The sequence below is a fragment of the Berghia stephanieae genome, chromosome 5 (assembly GCF_034508935.2).
Source record: "Berghia stephanieae isolate SIO BIC M18660-M18661 chromosome 5, UCSD_Bste_1.3, whole genome shotgun sequence".
Classification (NCBI taxonomy): domain Eukaryota; kingdom Metazoa; phylum Mollusca; class Gastropoda; order Nudibranchia; family Aeolidiidae; genus Berghia; species Berghia stephanieae.
In genome coordinates, this window is record NC_088364.1 from 46,097,983 (window position 1) to 46,123,198 (window position 25,216).

General features: G+C 34.2%; 1 protein-coding gene across 8 annotated transcripts in view; it reads left to right on the top strand.

Annotated features, from left to right (window-relative positions):
* Window positions 1-25,216, top strand: part of LOC144973020 (neuronal acetylcholine receptor subunit alpha-10-like) — a 276,772-nt gene that overhangs the window by 25,206 nt on the left and 226,350 nt on the right. For 2 of the 8 annotated variants that reach the window (XM_078914958.1, XM_078914962.1), the window contains exon 1: window positions 20,670-20,954. The exons of 5 other annotated variants lie outside the window; for them this stretch is intronic. The gene's annotated coding sequence lies outside the window, so the exon portion shown is untranslated. Of the gene's footprint in view, window positions 1-20,532; window positions 20,955-25,216 lie in introns of those variants that run through there. One more of the 8 variants, XM_078914951.1, reaches the window with a different exon arrangement.

Sequence of the window (25,216 nt, forward strand, 5' to 3'; positions counted from 1 at the left end):
TCAATTGTTGAAGTCTGTTTCACGATGACATGACAGCGAGAAAAAAAACACGCATTAAAAATTAATTTGGCCAGAAAACTTGTTCTTCAAATATAGATCGAATAAAATTACACATACCTTGACAACAACTTTAAAACCCGGGACTCCGAGTGTTAATATTTTTCTCTCAGTTTTCGGCAGTGTTACCTTTTGGTGTTGTCGATGACTCCGTGATACGTGAGTCGTCTTGAAACAGACGGATGCTGGGTAATGTAAAAGTTGCTGCTCGAAGCTCGAAGAAATAAATGACAATGTGAAATTGAATGTAAGCTTCAACTTAATTTACGAAAACAGATAAAATGGACTTTTCGGTTTCCCCTTGTTTTGATAAAGGGGAAACCCGAAACGTCCCTTTCAACCTGTTTTCGTAATTAAATTGAAGCTTACATTCAATTTCACATTGTTATTTATGAAACAGGAGGAAAAAATCGAGCTCATTTTTGAGCGTAGTCAATGAAGAGCTGCAATAGTTGAACAACTCTGGCATCGGATTGCGTCAATGGGTAAAGTGGTTTCCAAGCACTACCCAACTCGACACAGGTAGGAATGAGTACCTGGCTATCGATAATAATGGATATTGTAAATTTTAAAAAAGGAAGCTTAACATAGGCGTTTTACTATATGGAATTTGGTTTCACGTGGTCTGCCGGGGGGATAAATGAAGCATTACGAAGCGCATTGAGCAATCCTTGGTAAATCTTTGTTTAAAAGTGTGAAAGTTTATCTCCTGGTTACTAATATTTGTTATAGCTCTCTTCGATCCCTATGTTTTCTATTTATAAAAAAGGTTATAATGATTCAGCTTTGAATTCCATTTGCAAAAAAATGGACATCTTTTGATTCATTAAACCATTAATTCTGGTAAGACTAGGGCGGGGGGGGGGGGGGTGAGGAGATCATGGGGTAGGATTGGTTGGGGGGGGGGGGGGGGGAGATAAATGTAAGAGAGGGATAGAGTCAGAGATAGAATGACGATAGTCAATATCAAACGTGTCAGGGTATACACAAATATACATATATTCAATTATACACACACGCACACAAACACACACACACAAACACACACACACACGAGCGTGCGCTCAGACACACACTCATACAAACACCACTTTGAGGAAATTATTTGGTAATTGATCTTGAAGTGTTTTTATTGCCGAGGAGGAAAAAAAAACGATGCGTGTGTGTTTATGTATGTTTGTTTATGTGTGATTGTGCTTGTGCTTTTTTGTATGCATCAGGGTGAAGATGTCAGACGGTTGAATGGCTAAGACAAAATTATTATTTTAACCGTATGGTATGGGGGATATATAATATATATAAAATTATATATATATTAATTATATATATTATATATTAATATGAGAGAGAGAGAGAGAGAGAGAGAGAGAGAGAGAGAGAAAGATATATAAATAAATAAATGGACGGATGGATAGATAGATAGATAGATAGAAAGATAGATAGATAGATAGAGAGATAGATAGATAGATAGATAGATAGATAGATAGATAGATAGATAGATAGATAGATAGATAGATAGAAGATAGATAGATAGATAGATAGATAGATAGATAGATAGATAGATAGAAGAGATAGATAGATAGATAGATAGATAGATAGATAGATAGATAGATAGATAGATAGATAGATAGATAGGTGGTAGATAGATAGATAGATAGATAGATAGATAGATAGATAGATAGATAGATAGATAGATAGATAGATAGATAGATAGATAGATAGATAGATAGATAGATAGATAGATAGAGCAGCAAACGTGAAAGAGAGTAAAACAAAATAAGGTGAGGAGATGAGAAAGAAGAAGATGAAGAAGAAGAAGATAAGGGAGACTAGAGAGAAAGGTGAGACCAGAGAGAAAGAAAGATAGATAGAGAGAGAGAGAGAGAGAGAGAGACGGGGGGGGGGGGAGGGAGGGAGAAAGTGAGAGAGAGAGAGGAGAGGAGTAGTGATGCAAAAGTGATAAATAGAAGAAAGAGAGAGAGAGAGAGAGAGAGAGAGAGAGACAGAGACAGAGAGACAGAGATAACGAGAGAGATAGAGAGAGAGAGAGAGAGAGAGAGAGAGACTGAGAATGATATTCTAAGTTTAAGACACTTATTTTTACCATTATGTCATCAACTTGGCCAAAAGAGACTAGGGGATGATGATGACGGGTAGAGGGAGAGAGAGAGAGAGAGAGAGAGAGAGAGAGAGAGAGAGAGAGAGAGAGAGAGAGAGAGAGAGAGAGAAGTGTGTGAATCTGTGAGTAAAGAAGAAGTGAGGATTAGAGAATAGGAGATAGATACATCTCAACAAGGGATATAATCTGATATGCTATTCATCTATTCATCATATTTCCCAAGGGAGTTAATGGCCACGTCTTGTCTACGAAATAAAAAAAAGGGAAATAAACATAGAAAAAAAAAACACATCATGCTTATGTTTTTTCTTTAATCATAAGCAGAGGTTTGCCACAAAAGCTGTACGACGTCTGGTTGTCAAAAATAACATATTATACCTAACTATTGTTTTTATCGGCGCATAGTTGAATCCTTGGAAAAGGCTCTTTACTCACATTCTCTCACCGTATTCAGGTGTAAAATGTCTATCTGGCGCAATGTCTCGTTCTACATGTTACATGTTGCTGTTTGTCAGGGATCCCTTGTAAAGCGTTTTGAGCACATTAAGTGGATATTGCCCTATATAAAAACTCAATTATTTAAAAGCTCAATTTTTTATTGCCCTACGTAAAATTTATTTCAGATTTTGACAATAAATTAAATTTTCATAAACCCTTTCGGGGTAGATTAGTCACATTTTTTGTCTAATTTAAAAATTGTTGTAATAGAAATCATCATACAAAATGGCGTCAGTTTATGTAGCTTGATGGTTAATCACATATCATGAATATGGACAGAACGAAAGTGACGTCACTCAGCTCTTTGTTATCATTTTTGGCCAGATATTGTTATGAACGCTATACAAATAAACTTTATTATTATTATTATTATTATTATTATTATTATTATTATTATTATTATTATTATTATTATTATTATTATTATTATTATTATTATTACTATTATTATGAGTAATTCTCACCAAATAGCATTTGGTTCCACACTGTTTTGTGTTTTCGTATGTTATATATAGGATGAAGTTGACGTCACTCGGGTCTTTATTATGTTTGTTTTTTCTTTTTGTTTTGTTTTTTTTTTTTGCCATCCGCGTTTATGAGTAATTCTCACTCAACTGTATTAACCTGACTATAAACATTCAAGGTTACACATAGTTTTGTGTGTTCGTCCGCTACATTTCCGGATGGCAATGTTGTGAGCTTTTTAGCCAAGCGCATACTATCTATATCCGGCTGGCGGATGTTAAGAGTTTTTATTTTAACTAAACGCACAACATTGATATTTGGAGATTAAACAACCGTCTTAAGACAACGATGGCGACGTTTTGCGCTACATGGAACCTGGCCGTAAGATACAGAATAATAGATAGAGCCATACCAGACAGAAATGGCAGGGTTCGCATACATCAAAGTATTTACCTGCTTTGTTTCAAGCAATGATGACATCAGATTGATATATGAATGTAAATAAGATTACTGATAATTATGAAGATGTTTACATATTATTTATCCGTCTTCTCTCATTCTTTAGATTTTCTTAATAATATCCGCATTACTGAGGTAAATTTAATCTATATAATTTGTTATTTCTTGTGATTATTTTTTTTTGTAACATTAAAAAGGAATAAAAGTAAGATCGTGAGATTAAACGCGATCGACGTAAACATATATGCAGGTCTGACATCCGACCCCACTTATGGGCCTAGTTTAACATAATATGGACAATATTTTGCGTCATTTTTAAAGATTTCCCTTACAACAATGAGCCCATTAGGAATTGGGTTATCAGACCTGCAAATAAGTGCACGTCAAACCTATCGCCTCAATATGGTATTATGTTGAGGTGTCAAAATGTTATTTTAAAATAAAAGGGACCAGGAATACGAGATTATTGATTTTAGTCATTTCAAGAAACCATGTCTACTGTCTTGAATAAGACGTTTTAAAAGTAATAACCAAGTCCCAGGTTTGAGAGATTTTGACACGATGAGGTTCAATTTAATCGATTGAGCATGATATTTGATAGACGAGTTTTCTGGCCAAATTTTAAAATACGTGTTGTTGTTCTTTTACCAGAATACGACAGTAGACAAGTTACACTTACACCTCAATTTTAGGCATCAGGCTCGTATAGAATAATATACAATTCTACTCATGCTTCTTGAAATTCTCAATGTGTTCCCAATGGCTGCACGAGCTTGCGAGTGTGCGTTGAGAAGAAAGTTCTAATTCCAAAACTCAAGAATATTTTTAAAATATTTTATTCTGCTCAATCAATTCTGATTTCGTTATCTCTGACTAAAAGACATTAATGCTTAAATGATACTTTTTCCTTAAATTCTAATTTTTGTGCAATTTAAGGCTTTGTTATCTGACGTTAAAAATTATTATTGTAAACTTGATTTCAATGGGGATGATCTATATTACCTTTCCATGTCCTCGAGGTCATTGGTCACATTGCAAAGTGAGCTCAAAATGACCCACATAGTGAAAAGTGTTCACAGTCTGAAATCTAGCTACCATCACAATTGGTCATTTTATTCAGCTTGACAGATTGGGTATGTTTACAACTTTTATAAACAAAGCAGTGTGTGTACATTCATTGAGAAATGTCCTATCGTTGTACAGCAACAAATCATGTGATCGATGACTAGGTTGGACGAACATCGCTCCCATCCCCGTTACTATTTTAGGCTGAGGGGTAGACTAATACTGTTTTGAGACGATCGGTCGCAATAATTGACTTATGACTGATAATGTTGACACCCTGTCAAGTTGTCGGTGGGCAGTGAGTGGCCAGGCAAGGCGTTGGGATCAGGGACGGGCACTGTGGCTATGATGACCGGAAGCCATTGGGTGACGTCAATGGAAGAAAATCCAAGGAAAAAGGGGGGCTTAACATACTGATCCTAATTTCCTGGCCAGACGATAAGGTGTCGTAATAAAATTATGCAATCTCGATAACATCCATCCATCTCTGTCTCTGTCCCTCTCTGTCCGCCTCTCTCATTTGCTCTCTCTCTCTCTCTCTCTCTCTCTCTCTCTCTCTCTCTCTCTCTCTCTCTCTCTCTTGCTCTCTCTCTTTCTTTCTTTCTCTCTCTAATACAAACATCAGAATCATGCTTTCTTTAATACTTCCTCTTCTTTTCATCGTCACCCCCGTCCTCTCTGACATTATCCTCTCCGTCAACATTTTGATCCGGCCGCCTTTGTCTGATGTAGCCTTTGTAAACTCATAGCCAGACACTGACCTAAGCATAACGTCAAAAGACAGTTCCATGGTCACAAAAGAAAAGAAACGCGAGTTATATTCAGTAATTCAACCAATGGGATTACTTGTTTCCTTGAACACTACCAACGGCAACTCACTGGGCGGTGCTCTAATCTATAAATGACGTCAAAAGACATGTCCTATCGGGAAGAAAAATGTGATGTCAACAAACAAACAAAAACTGGTTCCTATTTTATTGGAAGTGTAACACTACTCTTCAGGAGGATTGAATACATGCCTTGTGTAATTCATCTTCAGATTACATAGTGATGGCATCTTAGTTTCTAGTCTAAATATAAGCTGGTCGTCAGTAAAGGTCATCCATCCTTGCTCTTTTACGTCCCGTAACCCTAATAATCTGCCTATACATCCAGCTACTAAAATAGGTGTGTCATGTTATGATTCAATATGTAACCTATCCTTTATTAGTATTCGAAGGGCTGGTTAAATACACCTTTCCAATTATTTTGAAACCAAAAACGTAATTCCAAATAACGAAGGCTACCGTTAAAGGAATTTTAGTGAGAACTAATCACCCAACTCGTGGTCGAAAAGCAATAACAAAGAGCCGAGTTGCTTTAAGGAAAATAAAACCTCACCAGTCTGCCCTCCAGATCAGTCGTGCAGAAACAGATGGATGGGTAACATTAAATGTTAATAGTTAGATAGAGAAAATTAATTGAGAACTAATAACATTTGTGGCGGCGTAAACCAATAATAAAGAGGATAAGTGACTTAGAACGTTCATAGTCTGGTTAATACAGTTTAGGGAGAATTACTCATAAACGAGGATGGCAAATAGCAATAACAAAAACATGAGTGACCTCAACTTCATAATACTATCAATACAATCATACACACGCGTACAATGATACTCCCCAACACACACAGACACACACACACACACACGCACACACACACACACACACACACACACACACAAGGATAAATCGCCACACGGGTACCCTGATGGTATCTGTAAAATCGATCACCTCAACAAGGACAATCTTCTATCGTTTTTCCATGTTCTTCGGTCACTGATCACCAAACTTTGCTTACAAATGTTAATAAACAAAGTCTTGTGCTAAATATCTGAAGGAGAATCCATTAGCCAAGTTGGACGTCAAAACACCACGTGATCGATTCTTGTGATGAAATCAAGTTAGGTGCTGACAATGATATGGATAAAATGGATCCAATTCTACGTGAATGTTATCTGCTAAGAACCAAGGTGGTCAGAATCTGTTCAATTGTATTGTACAACGAAATTTGATGATAGAAACAATAGTGACAAAAATATTATTAAAGTTATTATCATTATTGTTATTATTATTATCATTAATATTATTATTATTATATTATTATTATTATTATTATTATTATTATTATTATTATTATTATTATTATTATTATTATTATTATTATTATTATTATTATTATATATTATTATTATTATTATTATTATTGTTGTTGTTGTTTTATTATCATTATCATTATCATTATTATTATTATTATTATTATTATTATTATTATTATTATTATTATTATTATTATTGTTGTTGTAGTCGTTGTTATTATTGTTATAATAATAATAATAATAATATATATATAATTGTTATTATTATTATTACATTATTATTATTATTATTATTATTATTATTATTATTATTATTATTATTATTATTATTATTATTATTATATTATTATTATTATTATTATTATCATTATTATTATTATTATTATTATTATTATTATTATTATTATTATTATCATTACCACTATCATTATCATTATATAATAATAATAATAATAATAATAATAATAATATAATAATAATAATAATAATAATAATAATAATAATAATAATAATAATAATAATAATAATAATAATAATAATAATAATAATAATAATAATAATAATAATAATATAATAATAATAATATAATAATAATAAATAATAATAATATAATAATTAAATAATAATAATAATATATATAATAATAATAATAATAATAATAATAATAATAATAATGATAATGATAATAATAATAATAATAATAATAATAATAATAATAATAATAATAATAATAATAATAATAATAATAATAATAATAATAATAATAATAATAATAATAATAATAATTCAATTATACGGTGCTGAGAAACGCATCCGTTGAGTATCTTTCATTTCATTTCATTTCATTTCATTTCATTTCGCTAGATCTGAACAAGAGACTGAACAAACCATAATATAATATCCTTACCATACCACTGAATGACCAAAAAACGAGGCGAGTACGTTAACCTATTACACCATCCACACCGTCTTAGAATGAAATACCTTTTAAAACTAATCCCTTTTCCATTAAACCTCGACGGTTAGTGGAAAGTGATCGAAGCGTAAAGTATTGCAATTCTGTTGACAATTAAAAGAGCATAGCCAGAAAAATGTTAATGGACGTATTGTGTAAGGTTTTACGAGTTGTTGGATTCAAAGAAGAGACAAAACCTATAGAGCAGTAAAGTTAGGTGCCCCAAACGTAAACAATAACAAGTTGCTAGTGATTTCCGTTAGGGACCGGAATAATTTACGCACAATATAGGTCTCCCAAATTTTGTAGTTTGAGTTGTAGGCAATCCACTTTCTGTATTGAAAATATGTTTACATAAAATCTAACAGTTGCAGAAATAATAATATAAGGCTAAATTATTCTGAAAATCAGGCTCCGAATAATTCTCGTTTTGTTCACACCAGCGCAATAATTTGCTCTGGTCTAAAAATAGATAGACTGTAACTTTTGATAAATTTTAGAAAATTTTACCTTTTGTTCCATAAAATATCCATATCTAGACATTATTTGATGCATGATCGAGTATTTATGAATATGTGTTTCTTTCGCCACCTAACAGCCACATTTTAAAGGTTATTTTTTTCTATTATTTACATTGGAACGTGAGCTGTCAAGACAGGAACATGTGGTTTGCCACGTGCTTCTCGACCTTTGTTTACGTTTAGGGCACCTAACTTTACTGCTCTATTGTGGAATTCACGGACAAAACACATCATTATATCGCTTTTCGTTTTGGGGAAAACCCGATTGTACTATAGACAGAATGAAGTTGATGTCACTCGGTCTTTGTTATTGTTTTTTTTTTTTTTTTTTTTGCCATCCACGTTTATGAGTAATTCTCACTAAACTGTATCCGGATGGCAATGTTGTGAGTTTCTTAGCCAAACACACAGCATCATTATAGCAAAGATATCAAGCAGTGTCCCTATTATCATTTGTAAAACAAAACAAAACAAAGATTTTTTTTTAAAAGAAAAAAAAAAAAAACAAAAAAAAAAAAAACGTAGCTTTAGTGAAAATAAATTTTAAGGCATAATCATTTCTTAACCACAATGATGATTCTTAAAGTCAAATATTATTTCATGCGTCATGGTGTCCTGTCCATAGTGATAATTCCTAAGGTCAAATCGTTAAATTATGGGCCTAATCATTGTTTAAAAAAAAAAACAAGAATACATTTTGGAAAGAACTGAGGTCAGTGGGCGGGTCTAATTATAGGATTCTTGAACCCCTTCGTTCAAAACTTTGCACACGTTTCAAATCACATCAATCAAAAAGTATCTGGAATTTTTCTTAATTCCTACCGAAGGCCTTCGAGAATCACAAATTTCTGCAATTGAACCGATGTTAACATGTGTGATCATTGTGTTTGGTATAATATCAGAGAGAACAGGGTGGAGAAAGCAGTTAACAATGTCAAAGTGGCAAAAAAGTAGGCTATATTCCTTTTTGGCGTTTTAGAAACTATTCTCAATTTCCTCAATGGGGACATTTTTATCTAAATCATATTCTATATTAATTAAGCTAACAACCGAGTTCCATACACCGAGTCAGCACCGACATAATACCGCTTTGATACCAACTGTTTCTTCTTTTGTCATGTGGACAAGAAAACTTCTTTTCCACATAACTATTGATTAAGGTGACTCCTGACTTGATTTAAAAAAGTCTCAAAAGTATGGCTAGGTGGTTTCGCGGCACGGTGTCTACCCTGTAGCAAAAGTAGTAGTAGTTTCGTATGGCTACAACTCCACGTTGTTTCGCTTCACCCAATCCGCGAAAGCACTGTCCGCCTCATGAACCATTTGGTAGCCGCCTGGGGGTGCTGTTGCGGGGCTCTTCAAAATGATGTGGTCCTTGTCTTGGCAAGGGTCATCGCATGCTGGGCATTTTGGATATGATGCATAACCCCAGTAGCAAAAGTCAAGTGACGTTAAGCATGATCAGGGGCCGGATGGGAGACAGAGGTCGTGGAAATTTGTTGTCCAGATATTGTGTCCTTGGTTAATACACTTTATACACATTACCCCACTCGAGTCATGTGTGAAGGGGCACCTGGCTACAGCCAATGATGAATAATATAAGAATATTAGTACAAGTAGGTCGCCTGACAGGCGACTGGTACTGAAAAAATGAAATTATGGTTCCATCCTACTGGGGGAATAAATGAAACATTGCGAAGCGAATTAAGCATGGTACATCCGAGGAAATGCTCATTTTAGATGTTCTTACTTATTTTTTTAATGCTTGACTTTTCGAAGTAGTATTTATATTGCTTTGACTCAACATTGGCACCACAACTATCTAAACTTCTAGAGAAATTTATAATGCTTACTCGTGCAGGCCATAGGACATTCGTTAAACAAAGTATAAAGAATAATGGTTGGAGGTTTTATGATAGACAAATAGTCAATGGACGAAAGGCACATTTTATATCAGGCGCGAGAAAAAATAAACTGGCAAAGTTTAGAAGCTTGTTCGCGCTAGACCATCAATGACGCAAGTCAGAAATTTTACCACAACAAAACCCACTTATTGGAATTGATATCGTAGATTTGGGGCGTATTTCTCAAATTTTGATGTAATCTGTCGATCCCCCATTTTGCTTTATGACTGTGCGTTGTCTTTGTTCCATGATCCAATTAATTTTCTTGTCTTGAATAGTGATTTAACCCCATGTATTTTGAATTCTCTGCTTCTGGGTAAATTGTTATTAGACCCTTATTATATACCATATTGAAAAGCATTGACCAAATATGATAGTTCTCTGGATTTAAGTCAGAACTTATTGGAGTAATAAATCGAATGCCATTTTCACTTCAATAAGGCTGTGAAGTGTTTGTAGGAAGGTGCCCGATCTTGCTGAAAAACAAATGACCGATCGTGATAAAGTGAAACAAAGTATGGAATAGGAATTTCTTTTTTTAACAAAGTATGGAATAGGAATTTCTTTTTTTAACAAAGTATGGAATAGGATTTTCTTTTTTTAACAATGTTACATAATTTTGAGCTATTCACTTTTCTGGTTAACGTATCAATGAAATGTAATCTTACCTTTTTCTGCCAACTTATTCCACCATACACCATATTTATTTTGTAGAACAAATGTTGCTTACATGGTAAAGTCTATCTGATTTTGTTTGGCCGTAAACAACATTATTATGTGGACTTCACGCGAAAGCTAAAAACAAGACGTAAGTTTGGATACTTTTGATATCGTGATTTTTAGGGACTTTGGTATAACTGACATACTTTTTTAAACCAACCATATGTTTGAAATAAACTTGGCAAATATTAACTTAAGGTCTTGTTCTTGTTGCTTGCAAATTTTCCTTTTTCTGCTGTCTACTTTGGATCAAAATGGGGTCATATTCTTTACCATTTATTCTCGCACCCTACACACACACGCGCGCGATATATATATATATATATATATATATATATATATATATATATATATATATATATATATTATAAAATATATATATATATATATACATATATATACATATAATATATATAATATATATATATATATATATATATATATATATATAACAACACACAACAAACCAAACTCATGTAACACACAGTCCTGACGATGACTGAAAGGCCTGAAACATCGATGTAGACTGACTCCAACATCGTGGTAAATATTGCAATTATAATTCGCTCCATTGTTACATGTCGAGCACTATTTGTACCATATTTGTATCCAACACGATTCAATATATATATATATATATATATATATATATATATATATATATATGTGTGTGTGTGTGTGTGTGTGTGTGTGTGTACCTATATACTTGAAGTATGTTGTTTTATAAGAGAAAAGGCAAGTCGTCGTTGTTCGTTAGACATTTTCCGGAAGTAAATTTCACATCAAAGTAACTCCGTAAATCTACGTAACCTGAAACCCTGAAATGCCTTACTCTATTCACATTTGTTGGGAAAAGTTACTGGACAAATTTACTTAAATGTGTTTTGCCAAGATACGACAGTATTTACAGGCCAGATAACGTCAACAAAAATGAGGAACTTGTTTTTCACCGTTAAAAATAATTAGTGTTGACTTAAGGGTAAAACGAAGTCTTTCCGTAGGGATTGCCAGTAAAGTACCGGGACCGAAATTCCTTCAAATCACAATTTTTTCTGTCATGACCTAAATGTCTTACCTTCTGGCCGATGTGTACTTATTTGCTGGCCTGATAACCCAAAGTGTTATACTCTTATTGTTGTACAGGAAATACTTTCAAAGCAACACACAATATTGTCCATGACAACAATGTTGAATCAAATACATAATTGCGTTTGGCGTTCAGACCTGAAAATATGTGCCTATCGCTCCAGACACAAAGTACAAGTGAATACGAGTGATTTGAAACTGTTTTATAAAATACCCAATATCATTCGTCTTTAGCGTCAATCGTGTTTCGTTAACAAAATAGAAAACACGGAAGATCCATTTCATTTTACTTTTCGAAGCAGCTATTCTATTAGACGTCATGTCTCGTTCTACATGCTACATATGTTGCTGTTGGTTAAGGACCCTTTGTAAAGCGCTTTAAGCACGTTTAGTGGATATTGCGCTATATAAAAACGTACGTTTATTTGTTTAAATTCTTTATCTTATAATTGTTTATGAGTATCTTGTTTGTAAAAGCTGTAATTTATGATGTTAAGTTTTAGATGTCACCAAACATCTCCAAACGGGATTATTTCAGAGTGAACCGGTTGTCAAAAGAGGGAATTTAAATTTGAATTAACAAGGAATGTTACATTCTATTTTGTGTTATCTTCTTATTTTATCTTATCTTATTACAGGTTTAATATAGGAGTTATCCTTTAAATGCCTTATATAATAGTTTATAATACAAAATTGTATCATTCACAGACAGTTTAACATAACAGGAAATAATATCAATACGACAATGTGTCATAGAATACAGAAATTATTGAAAATTGTTCATGATCGAATGAATCATAAATGTACAAAGTTCATAGTATAATGAAATAATAATGACAAGAATAATCATGAAAGGAATAAGATAATAATCATACATATGATGAATTATCATGATTTAAGATTGTTTCAGATGACACGCATTTTATTTGTCAACTTTTACAGTTACTTGAAAATATTTTTTTTGCTCTCAATAAAAAGACAATAGTCATCCAAACCTATTTTTGTTATACAATTTTCAAATTCCCATTATCTAAATTATCCTGACATAATTCAGGTATTACAAAAAAATTGTGGTATTATGAAAATGAAAGTTGGTGTCAGGCTACATTATCTAAAGATTTCCAAGCGTTATTTAATCAATCCTTGTAACTTATAGTTTGTCTCTAATCTTGTCTTGTCCATTAGCAGTAAGATTAGTTGTAAGGGTAAATTTTGATTTTTAAAGTTAACTATAGCGACTACAGTTTTTATCTCCTGAAAATTACGTATTTGTGACCCATCATCTCAAAACGGTATTATGTCGGGGTGGACCAGATGCTAATAAAGCCGAAATTAATCCTAAACCGGTAAATGATATGAATTAATAGTATTGGTACCCTGAAATATGATATTCATTCTCCTCAATAAAACATACAAACTCAACCAAGTCCGATATTTCTAGCTATAAATTCAATTTTTAGCATCTTAATCATCTCGACATAATACCGTTTTGAGGTGAGGGGTCACATTTTTAAATGTTCAAGTTGGCAAGTCGACATAATACCATTTTTAGGCGGTGCGCCACAAATAGGATTGCAGTCATTAACGCATACAGACAACTGGACTCATTACCCACAACACTATAAAACAGTAATATAACAATACGTGAGTCATCGCCTCAACATGGTTTTATGGCAAGGTAATAATATACCTAGATTCTGAAAATTGAATTTGCTGCCAAAATAATTATTGTGACACGCTGATTGAATTCAATTTCCACTTCTTTTTTTTTTTAGTTGAGGAGAAGGAATACAGCCTCTGAAAAAACGAAAAACTAAAAGTTAATCTGAGGCTCAATGTTTGAAAAACACATTTTGTCGTGAGAAATCGAACCCCCGAAAAGCAAAAATTAAATTTAGAATTGAAATGATAAGAAAAACGAACGTTGAGTTGTTGTTCGGTTTTTGTTTGGTTTTGTTGTCGTTATTTGTTTGTTTTGTTTTGTTTTGCGTTGTTTTGTTTATTTTTTATCACTATGTAAGAACTTGTGCTTATTCTCATTCCAGTTTCATATCGTAATTCTGACGTAATACCGCTTTGAAACAGTGAGTGACATGTTAATTAGCATTTTGGATCGAACAAGTAGTTACCTGCCGTAGTCTGGAAAGACAGTTATTCAAATATTTGGACAGAAAACTCATCCTTCAAATGATTTAACTTTACTTACTGTAATATATTGTATTTTATATTGTGCGGCTATGTGGTCTTGTGGTATGACACTCGCTTTCGGATCGGAAGGTCCTGGGTTCGAGCCTCGCGCTCGGCGCATAGTTGAGTCCTTGGAGAGGGCTCTTTACTCACTTTCTCTCACCGTACTCAGGTGTAAAATGAGTACCTGGCCGTTAACACCGTTGTCTTTGCCCGAGAAAATTGTAATATCGCCTTACAGGTGGCATGTCCCGTCCTACATGTTAAATGTTGCTGTTGACAAGGGACCACTTGTAAAGTGCTTTGAGCACATTTAGTGGATATTGCGCTATATAAAGCTCAATTTTATTTATCATTTTATTAACCAATGTGAGCTAAAATGAATCTCCAGTTCTTTGGACAATAAAGTTCAACTTAATATCATCTTGGCAAAAACTCTCAAAACTGGAACCTCATGAGGGTCATTGGAATCGGTCTATATTTGAAAGGACGTGTGTTCTGGCCAATAAAAAAGAGCTTTTTTTGTTATTAGCGCAATATCCACTAAACGTGCTTAAAGCGCTTTACAAGGGGATCCCTGGCCAATAGCATCACTTACCATTTAGGATGGGACATGACGCCTGCTAGGCGATATTACAATTTTTCGGACAGGGATAACGCTGTTTACGGCCAGGTACTCATTTTACACCTGAGTACGGTGAGAGAATGTGGGTAAAGAGCCTTTTCCAAGGACTCAACTATGCGCCGAGCGAGGCTCGAACCCAGGACCTTCCGATCCGAAAGCAAGCGTCATACCACTAGACCACGACATTGCCTCACAATTATTAAAACTATGTGTCTTTCCAGACGACGGCAATTATGGTGATATTCACTTTTTAAAAATCAAGTTCATTCCTGTGCACAACAGAGCAGATAGTGAATGGGGCAGCGTGTAATCATCTTCGAATTCATCGATAGCAATTCATAAGCGACATCAAAATAGCATTCTCCGTCCACTGTTTAACAATTATTCCTTTCATATATGCGGCTGTAATGTGGTCTTGTGGTATGATACTCGTTTTCAGATCGGAAGTTCCGGGTTCGAGCCTCGCTTGGCCCATAATAGTTGAGTCTTTACTCACATTCTCTCACCGCACTCAGCTGTAAATTGAGTACATGGCCGTTAGCAGTATTGTCTCTGTCGGAAAAAAATGTAATATCGCCTAACAGGCGTCATGTCTCATTCTACAAGTAACGTGTTGTTGGTCAGTGGTCCTTTGTAAATCGTTTTGAGTTTAATTGATATTGTACTATATAAAAGCTCATTTTTTTTATTTATTTTTTTTTGGGGGGGGGGGCGGGGTTGTGTGTGTGTGTTTTAATTTTTAATTTATAAGATTTCGGTCACTCTTCTGTCCTTTTTCACATAGAATCATAAGACTAGTTTTAATTGGATTCAATAGCCTGATGTCACGTCACCCAGCAACAGCGGCCATCGTGGTTCTAAACAATGAAAATCGCTACTTTTTATTCTTCATGCTGGCTAGAACTTTTCATGTCTTGTGATCAGAATGTGTAAAAGTGAAAACCTGATCAGATTTATAATGTTTTTCCCCCTCTGGATACGCTTTTATGCTCGTAGGAGAAATATTTCATAAGGGTGTTCTCCATTGTTCCGATAGTTTAGAGCCAGTTACCAAGTTACCATGCGTCATTACGAGGGAAGTGACGTTACGATTGTTGAAGCGTATTACACGAAAGAAGAAATTCTATAGATAGAATGAGGATGACGTCACTCGAGTCTTTGTGATTGTTTTTTGCCATCTATGTTTATGAGTAATTCTCACTAAACTGCATTATCCAGACTATAAACGTTTAAGGTTACTCATAGTTTTGTGTGTTGGTCCGTTATACTTCCGGATGGCAATGTTGTGAGCTTCTTAGTCAAGCGCATACTATATATTCATTACAGTTCGAGTATCTAAATGAAAATAAGATACCGATTTTAGCTAAGATCAGGCCAATTTGATAAAATGATCATTTTTTTTTCTTTGAGCCAACGCAGTCTGGCTTTTTATTTATTCACCTTTTTAATCATTAACCGATTTTTTGGGGGGTTATTTTTTTTTAATTATTTTTTTTTTTGTTGTTGTTGATTTTTTGGGGTTTTGATGGGGTTTCTTTTTTCTTTTTTTTTGATTTCCTTTATATCCTGGTATTTTTTGTTCTATTTTTTTTCTAGAACTACTTGCATTTCTATACAAAAATACTGAAAACAAATTTACTTTAAGGTGAATGTTATGGGGTGGGGGGGAGGGGGGGATTTACATGTATGTTTTTAGAGTATGACTAGAAAGTTACTGTTTATGAATTCGTTTTTGTTTTGATGGGGTTTTTTTTTTTTTTGTGTGTGTGACTCTTATTTGTGTGTGTATGTGTGTGTATGTATGTGTGTATGTGTGTGTGAGTGTGTGTTTGCGTGTGTGTTGTGTTGTGTTTTGTGTGTTAATCGATGAACGCTGGACAGTCTAGGACTACAAAAAAAAAGGATTTATTTCCTTCAAAATGACCTCTTCATTGAGGACCAAATCATTAGCAATGTCACGTTTTGCTGTCAAACAAAGGACCCTTTAGTAAGTAGGCTATATGTACTTGGTTGTTTAAACACATAAGATATAGATAATATGTATTGGTGATATAACTGGATGACCTTTCGACTACTTCATATCGCATAAAACTGAAACTAAGGAAGAGAGGTGATTCAGTCAGACTGTGAGAGGAGAAATAAAAATATATAACAAAATAAATAAAATTCCCTTTATTCATCCTAAATTTGTCTTTAGGGCCTATTCTTAGGGAAGACTGGAATAACCCATGGCTCAACCGCAGTGCAGAGCCACAAACTGAGCTAGGGCGAGGTGAATTGCTCGAGGCCACACAGTGCAGGAAGATCTTCGATATCGATACCGTTCGGGTATGAAGCAAAGACAGTACCGCTGTGCCACGATGTCCCTCTTTGTTGTTATGGGTGGGATATGAAACCGGCGTCCTCATCATTATCACCACCACCATCATCATCATCATCATCATCATCATCATCATCATCATCATCATCATCATTATCATCATCATCATCATACTCATCATCACCATCATCATCATCGTCATCATCATCATCATCGTCATCATCATCATCGTCATCATCATCATCATCATCATCATCATCATCATCAACACCATTATCTTCATCATCGTCGTCGTTGTTGTCGTCATTATGTCATGATCATTAACGCCGACTTACCACTGTTCATATTTGATTCTAATTAATTTGAATTAATTATGCTTTACTCTTCCTTATGACACCAAAATCAATAAAGGTTTTACAAATGCTTTTCTCTTTTTTTTTAAAGAAAAAAAAAGAAAACGAAAAGATAATCATTATACGCAAAGAACAATTCAGATTACCGGATAAATGTGTCCCGTCGCCTCAATCTGGTTTATGTAGGCGCGAATCGGATTCTAAAATTTAATTCAAAGCTTATAATGATCACATCTAATTAGAAATATTGCTTTATCACTATATTTTAAAAACATTTATATTTTACTATTTCGTTCGAATAAAATAATAAAACTGAAATAAAGTCGGATTATTTCGACCATAAATATGACCTATCGTGTGAAAACGGGATTTTGTTGGGTTGAACCAGATACACAACAACAACAACAAAAAGTAAAAAAATAAAAAAATGAATTAAAATAACTAGAAATACGAAACTTTTGTTGATGTTATTTGAAGAAACGATATCTACTGTCCCCTATAACATATTAAAATTTTATCACAATCTTGTAGTCTTTCCTATCCATTCCATTGTTTAACATTTCGAGGCGATGGGTCACAAATTTAGTTTTCAGTTTCCAGGTTCACTTCCCACTGCTGCCTACTTCCCATAATTTCGGCGGGTTTTGGCGGGTTTCGTAAAAAAGAAACACCCGCTGTTATTAGTCATAGAAGGGCTTTAATATTTCGAGTGACAACGTGAAGATGTTATAAAAGGACAAAAAGATTTTTATTTCTCTTCTTGTTTCTTATCTCCTCTCCGTCTTCATCCTGTTTGTCATCTACCTCCATCTCTGACACCTCCACATCGTTCTTCTGATCACATCTTTCTCCCAGTCATCCTCCATCTTCCATTCTTTTTCTTCTTCTTCTTCTTCTTCTTCTTCTTCTTCTTCTTCTTCTTCTTCTTCTTCTTCTTCTTCTTCTTCTTCTTCTTCTTCTTCTTCTTCTTCTTCTTCTTCTTCTTCTTCTTCTTCTTCTTCTTCTTCTTCTTCTTCTTCTTCTTCTTCTTCTTCTTCTTCTTCTTCTTCTTCTTCTTCTTCTTCTCCTTCTCCTCCTCCTCTTCCTCCTCCTCCTCCTCCTCCTCCTCCTCCTCCTCCTCCTCCTCCTCCTCCTACTTCTTCTTTCCCTTCTTCTTCCTTCCCCTATTCTTCTATTCATCTGTTCTTGTTTATTGATATAAAGCAACTGATTCAACCAGACTGAAATTCTTGTCGTTGCTATTCAAAATACGGTCGTTATCTCCCTTTAATCAGCTCATGACACGAAATTTCTCGTCGCCCATAAAATATGTTTCCAGGTAATAATATCATGTTTTAGAAAAGTACTAAAAGAAACAGATAAACACTTTTAACTCAACTCACTCAACCCTGCCTAAAAGAAACAGATAAACACTTTTAACTCAACTCACTCAACCCTGCCTAATACCGACTATATCCGTAGTTTACCCGGGGTTACTTTTACCCCATGCCTATTTATTACATTTTTCTGAGACAAATTATAGGCGTAGTATCAAAGCTAATGTTTTTAAGTTTTTACATGTTAATGATATTTGAATTATAAGAATATATATGTACATGCTCATCTTTAATACATTTTTCTTCCAATTTTGAAAAGAAGCAAAAATCTCAAGGACTGAGTGAGTTATAACACTTGCTACCTTATGTCATGACTCTTATACGAATAATCAAAAATCAACGCATGAGTTATTTTAGATTTTAGGTTACTAGATAAGAGCAGTAAAGTGCTTTTTATAAAAGACATGAATGCTACAGTTTCACCATACTTACTGCGTTTAACAATGTTTCATTATTCGTCCAAATAATACTTGTGAAGCTAACTTTTGAATACATAGAGTACCCAAATTCAGATTGCATGTGCTTTAATTTTACACTCTTATACATTTTTCATACTACGAGCTTAATACTTATCTTTAGCTATCATTTACTTCAAAACATTAATAGAAATGGAGTAATTCATTGACAAATAAATGAACTTGCATTTTGACATTGACAAATGAGGAATTAAACCGTGGGTTTATTTCAAAATCAAGGAATGTTTGTTTCCTCGTTTGCCAAATCCGTATATTATAATATTATTATATTATTATTTTCCCCATCCCGACAGTTACACTGCAGGGATTGGTTTTGCACCCACAAAACACGAGCGATGATTTACATGTTACAAATTAGGCTAACGTTTTTTCCACATCAAAGGTGAGCACTTGAACACACTTCATGAGTTTTTTAAACAGATTTCTTTGTTTACCGCTTGCCACGATTCAGTGAGTCTTTAAATCTTAAAACAATGAGGACGTTCTTTCTCGCCGTAAATTGATCCGGCTGACATCAGGTAATTGTCAGCATTAGGGATAATCGAGAAACGTTGAAAATGAGTTATTGGAATCTAGTAATTGCTAGAATGATGAAAGGGCTTGAGATTACCCAGTGGTTGATGACGTTGGTCACTAATGACGGTTACATTAGAACAACAGAACGATAAATATGAAATATGATATGCTTGTAATGACACGCTTAATGACGTAAATTGCCAGTTCTGGACAATAAAGATTATAGCTTCAATGGCTGAGTGGAATTACACAATTACCGGAAGAATGGAGTTTAATCCCCATTTTTATATATCATTTATTCCTTGAAAAGAAATATATTAGTACTCCTTGTTATTGCTCCTTTTACGACGTTGCATTGCAATTAAAGCCAAGTTATTTTCAGTTGATTTCGGGGAAAATTCTTTCTATTAATCACCATGAGATAAACAATAAATGGATAGATTCTATTGTGTGATAACTCGATATCAACAGTTCCATGAATTTATGATTGATTTGAGCGTAATTTGTTATTCTATATGAGTGCATTCGTGAGTGTGATTCCGTACTTTAAAACACCCACGACGTCACGATCACAAACCCTGAACAATAGAGTAATTATTATGTAGGTGATAACAAGCTGAATGGTTTTGTTAACATGCATAACGACGTTGTTTTCACATCAGAATGGCTCTGTTTGCGAACAGAATGGCTGTATTGACGAACAGATTGGCTATCTAATAGATTCTATTGAAGTTATGTTAAGGTTTTTCTTTTGTTTTGTTATTATCGTTATTATTATTAATAGTGCTCAGATGTGCTTTACTATAGTATTTTGGTATCACACAAGTTCATTCATTCAACTACAAAATCACCACAACAGTCATACATAACTTGTTCGAAATTCACATAGAATCACAATAAGCAGTATTAAAAAATTGTTTTTTAAATGCCGTTTGAAGACTGGTAGACTTTCACATTGTCGGGTTTTAGGTGGTAAAGAATTCCATACGACTGGAGCCGAAAATGCAAAACCACGCTCAGCAAACTTTGTGTTAAGGATGTTTTTCTCGATTAGCGAAGAACTGGCGGATCGCAGAGATCGAGGTGGTTTATATTCCTTCACAAGGCATTCAAGGTATTCAGGTAATGTATGATGAAGGCAATTAATTGTAAGCTAAACATGCTATATTTGTATATTATTCTCTTTTGGGGGCTAGTGTAGTGAATTAAGGACCGGTGTAATATGGTCCCAAGGCTTTGTCCTTGTAACTTTACGGGCAGCTTTGTTTTGCATCAACTGTAGTCTGTTCACCAATGTTTTGTTTGGGGTATTTGTGTGCTTATGTTTGTGTTCAGTTTGTGTGTGTGTGTGTGTGTGTGTGTGTGTGTGTGCGTGCGTGTGTGTGTGTTTCTTTTATGTGTTGTTATTTCTTTACTTACTTACAAACGAGGGACAATGAAACAAATAAATAATCCGAACAATGATTGAATTGGAGAGTATTTTGCGAGAGAACATTCCAATGACGCCAAGCAAATACTGCTTCTCTTTGATTTTTGTTTGATTTTTGTTGTTGTTTTTTAAAGTGTTTCCTAATCATGGCGACTGTTTTGTTTTATTATTTTTGTCTGATATGTTTTATTTAGATATTTATCGTTAGTGCTTGATATTTTGTCTGTAGAGCGTCTATTTTTCTTAATATTTCTTACTTTAATATAAATAGTTTGTTTTTTTAAAACTATATTTTTAATGCATCCATTATTTACAACACACATTTCACCCATTATGATAATTATAGAAAGTATTCATTCTACGAACAAAGTCACGTCAATCTTCTTTTTCTTTTTCTTTTTTCCTTTTTTTTTTCCTTTGTCTTTATAGATAGTATGCAGATGACGTCACTCAGGCCTTTGTTATTGTTTTTGCCATCCGCGTTTGTGAGTTGTTCTCACTAAACTGTATTAACCCGACTATAAAAGTTCATGGTTACACAGAGTTTGTGTGTTGGTCCGTTATACTTCCGGATGGCAATGTTGTGAACTCCTTGGCCAAGCGCATTCTATCTATATATTTTATTCTTTAATTTTAACCAAGTAATGTTCACAACTTGTCGTTTTTCTGAATTAATACAAAATGCCAGTTCACATAATGCAACTTACTGCTTACTTATTTATTGTTATTCGTGTATGCTTTCGTTTTCCAGGAACTCTTGAACACGGATGTTTTTATTTATTTTTTATATTACAAATTGTCGTGTTTATAAATTGATACGAAATGCAACTTCACATAGAATGCTACTTCCAACTTACGTTTGTTATTTCTATTCGTGAGTGCATCGGTACCCCAGGTATATTTGAACATGAGATGTTTTTCTTTATTTTATTATTATTGTGTTACAACCGACGGGCACATATTTGTGTATATTATGTAAAAGTTGGCTACAACCAAGGTGTACATATATGCAGGTCTGACATCCGAACCGTCTTATGGGTCCGGTTTGACATTGTGTTAATGGACACTATTTTGCGTCATTTTTAGAGATTTCCATTACTACATAAGGAATTGAGTTATCAGACCTGCAAATAAATGCACATCGGCAACAACTGATAAGCATTTTCCTGACATCGCTAATTCAGATGAAAATGAGACACGGTAAAAATGAAAGAACATTATGACTTCATCCAAATTGTTCCTTTGGTTTTGTGGTCTCGGATTTATAAATGTTTCGTGGCAATGACCTTAATTATTTAATACTAATTCAATCCCATGTGCACATATTAACAGGTCTGATAGCCGAACGCAATAATGGGCTTGTTTGAATGGGCAATATTCTGCGTTGGTTTAAGAGTATTTCTATTACATCAATGAGCCCATATTAATTTGGGTTATCAGACCTTCAAATAAGAAAACGATGATGTCTAATAATCAACGTGCATTTATTGGCAGGTCTGATAATTCAATTCCTTGTGGGCTCATGTTCTAATGGAAATCTAAAAAAAAAAATGACTCAAAATATTGTCTATTATAACAATGTTAAACTAGGTCCATAAGCAGTTTCCAATGTGGGACCTGCATATATAGTGCTATGTAAACGTCGCTACTACTTCTTTGATAATTTTCAACACATTTTGAAGTTTCGTGATTTCCATACAGTCGATAACCAACAGCGCGGGGAGGGGGGGGGGGGGGGCGAGCAAGGTGAAGAGTAGGAAATGAAGGAAGGGGGAGCGAGGGAGGGAGTAAGAGGGAAATAATAGCCAAGTTAATTTTTTAAGAAATCCCCCGCCTGCTGACAAAAATGTAAACCTCTCATAAAATAAACAAAATGGAACATTATTATGGATGAGAGATTATGAGCGTAGGGTATAAATAGCACAACCATACACAGGTTAGGATGAGTAATGTATAAAGATAAGATCTCTCTCTCTCTCTCTCTCTCCCTCTCTCTCTCTCTCTCTCTCCCTCTATCTCTCTCTCTCTCTCTCTCTCTCTCTCTCTCTCTCTCTCTTTCCGATCTTTATTACTCTTTATCTTTTACCTCTCATCCCAACTTTCTCCTTTCTTTTTGTATTCTCTGTTTTTCCAACAATCACAAGAACACACACAGCCAAACACATACACTCATCTAACACACACACACACACACAAACACACAAGAGACATTCCTTCATTACGAGTACATGGATAGGTGTTTCATTCTTATAGCAACCAGCTAGTGTAATGTAATGTAATGGCTAATTTATATAGCATAATATTCATTTATAGCGCTATTTTTTGCGCTTAAGAGTAGCAATCAAACAAACTATTAACAATAAAGTTAATTTATTAATCACCAATTGGATATTTGTGCTAAGAGTTTATTCCAACGCCATTGACAAAAATACTGTATCTCTTTTAGCTCTTTTTAATCTATCTGCAGATTTTTTTACCATAACCTATGGTACACTCCTGAATAGGTTGTAAATTACTTTTGGCATTGTGGGAAAGGCCTTTGACCGGCTGATTTTTTTTTACTTTAGCAACAGAACGCAAATAATACAATTATATAAAGAAACGTCTTATGAATATCCGTTAAAATTTGGTGTACCTCAAGGATCAGTCCTCGGACCTGTGCTCTTTATAAAGTATATTCAGCCACTGTCTGAAATTTTTGTAAAAAAAAATGACATATCTTTCCATCTTTATGCAGATGACACTCAACTGTACAAATTCGAAACACCAAACAATATCCCTCTTTTAATTTCATGTATTGAAGGCTGTATCAGAGATGTAAATTGTTAGATGGAATGAGACAAATTGAAATGAAATGATGAATTGACGGAATTAATGTTATGCGGAAATACCATTGGAAAAAAATAGGTGTTTAAAAGCATTCCACACAACCGAAGTAGAAAAGGCAAACGATCGTACAAAAAATTTAGTTTTAGAGACTTTTCTTTCAAAAGGTTGCGAGTCAGATCGTAGCCTTCGTTAACTAAAAGTCTGATACAAACCAACACATTTCATCATAAAAGAATAAATAAAAAATAATAAAATTCCCTTCATACATCCCATAGGGGAAATTTGTCTCTTGGGTCTATTCCAAGAGAAGACTGGAATAACCCAGGTTCAGTCACTGTGCACCGCCGCAAATTGAGCTATGGCGAGTGACTTGCTCAAGGCCACACAGCGCAGCGGCGGGTGATCGAACTCGGTACTTTTCGTGTACGAAGAAAAGACCGTACCGTTGAGCCACTGTGCCCCCTAGAACGCTCAAGCTTTTTAATTAGTTTGTTTTCATCATCATCATCATCATCATCATCATCATCATCATCATCATCATCATCATCATCATCATCATCATCATCATCATCATCATCATCATCATCATCATCATCATCATCATCATCATCATCATCATCATCATCAAATCAATATTGTTATCAGCAGCAGCAGCGGCATCAACATCTTATCATAATTATCTGAAACAACATATTACATTTCGAAAGCTTTTGACAGTTTGCCGTGGATATCAGATACAGTTTACACCACATACAATGGTGCCCCGTGGAGTTGTAATGACTACATAACGGGCCAGATGACACAGCCCTTTGTGGCACCAAGCCGATAAAAACTGGAATCTGACACCCGCGTTTGCCCGCAAATGACCTTCTCTGTGATTACCTCCCATTGATAAAGGCCACGTGGATTTTGTTAACTCTGTCATGTTTTAATATTTTTGTGTGGGTTTTTTTTTGTTTTGTTTTTTTTTTTTTTTTGTTGGTTTTTGTTTTTGATTTGTTTGTTTGGTTTTTTTTTTTTTTTGGTTTTTTTTTTTTTTTTTTTGTATTTTGTGTTGAGGTTTGTTGGTTGTTTTTTTTTCTTTTGTTTTGTGTATGTTTGTTTCTTGCTGTTGTTGA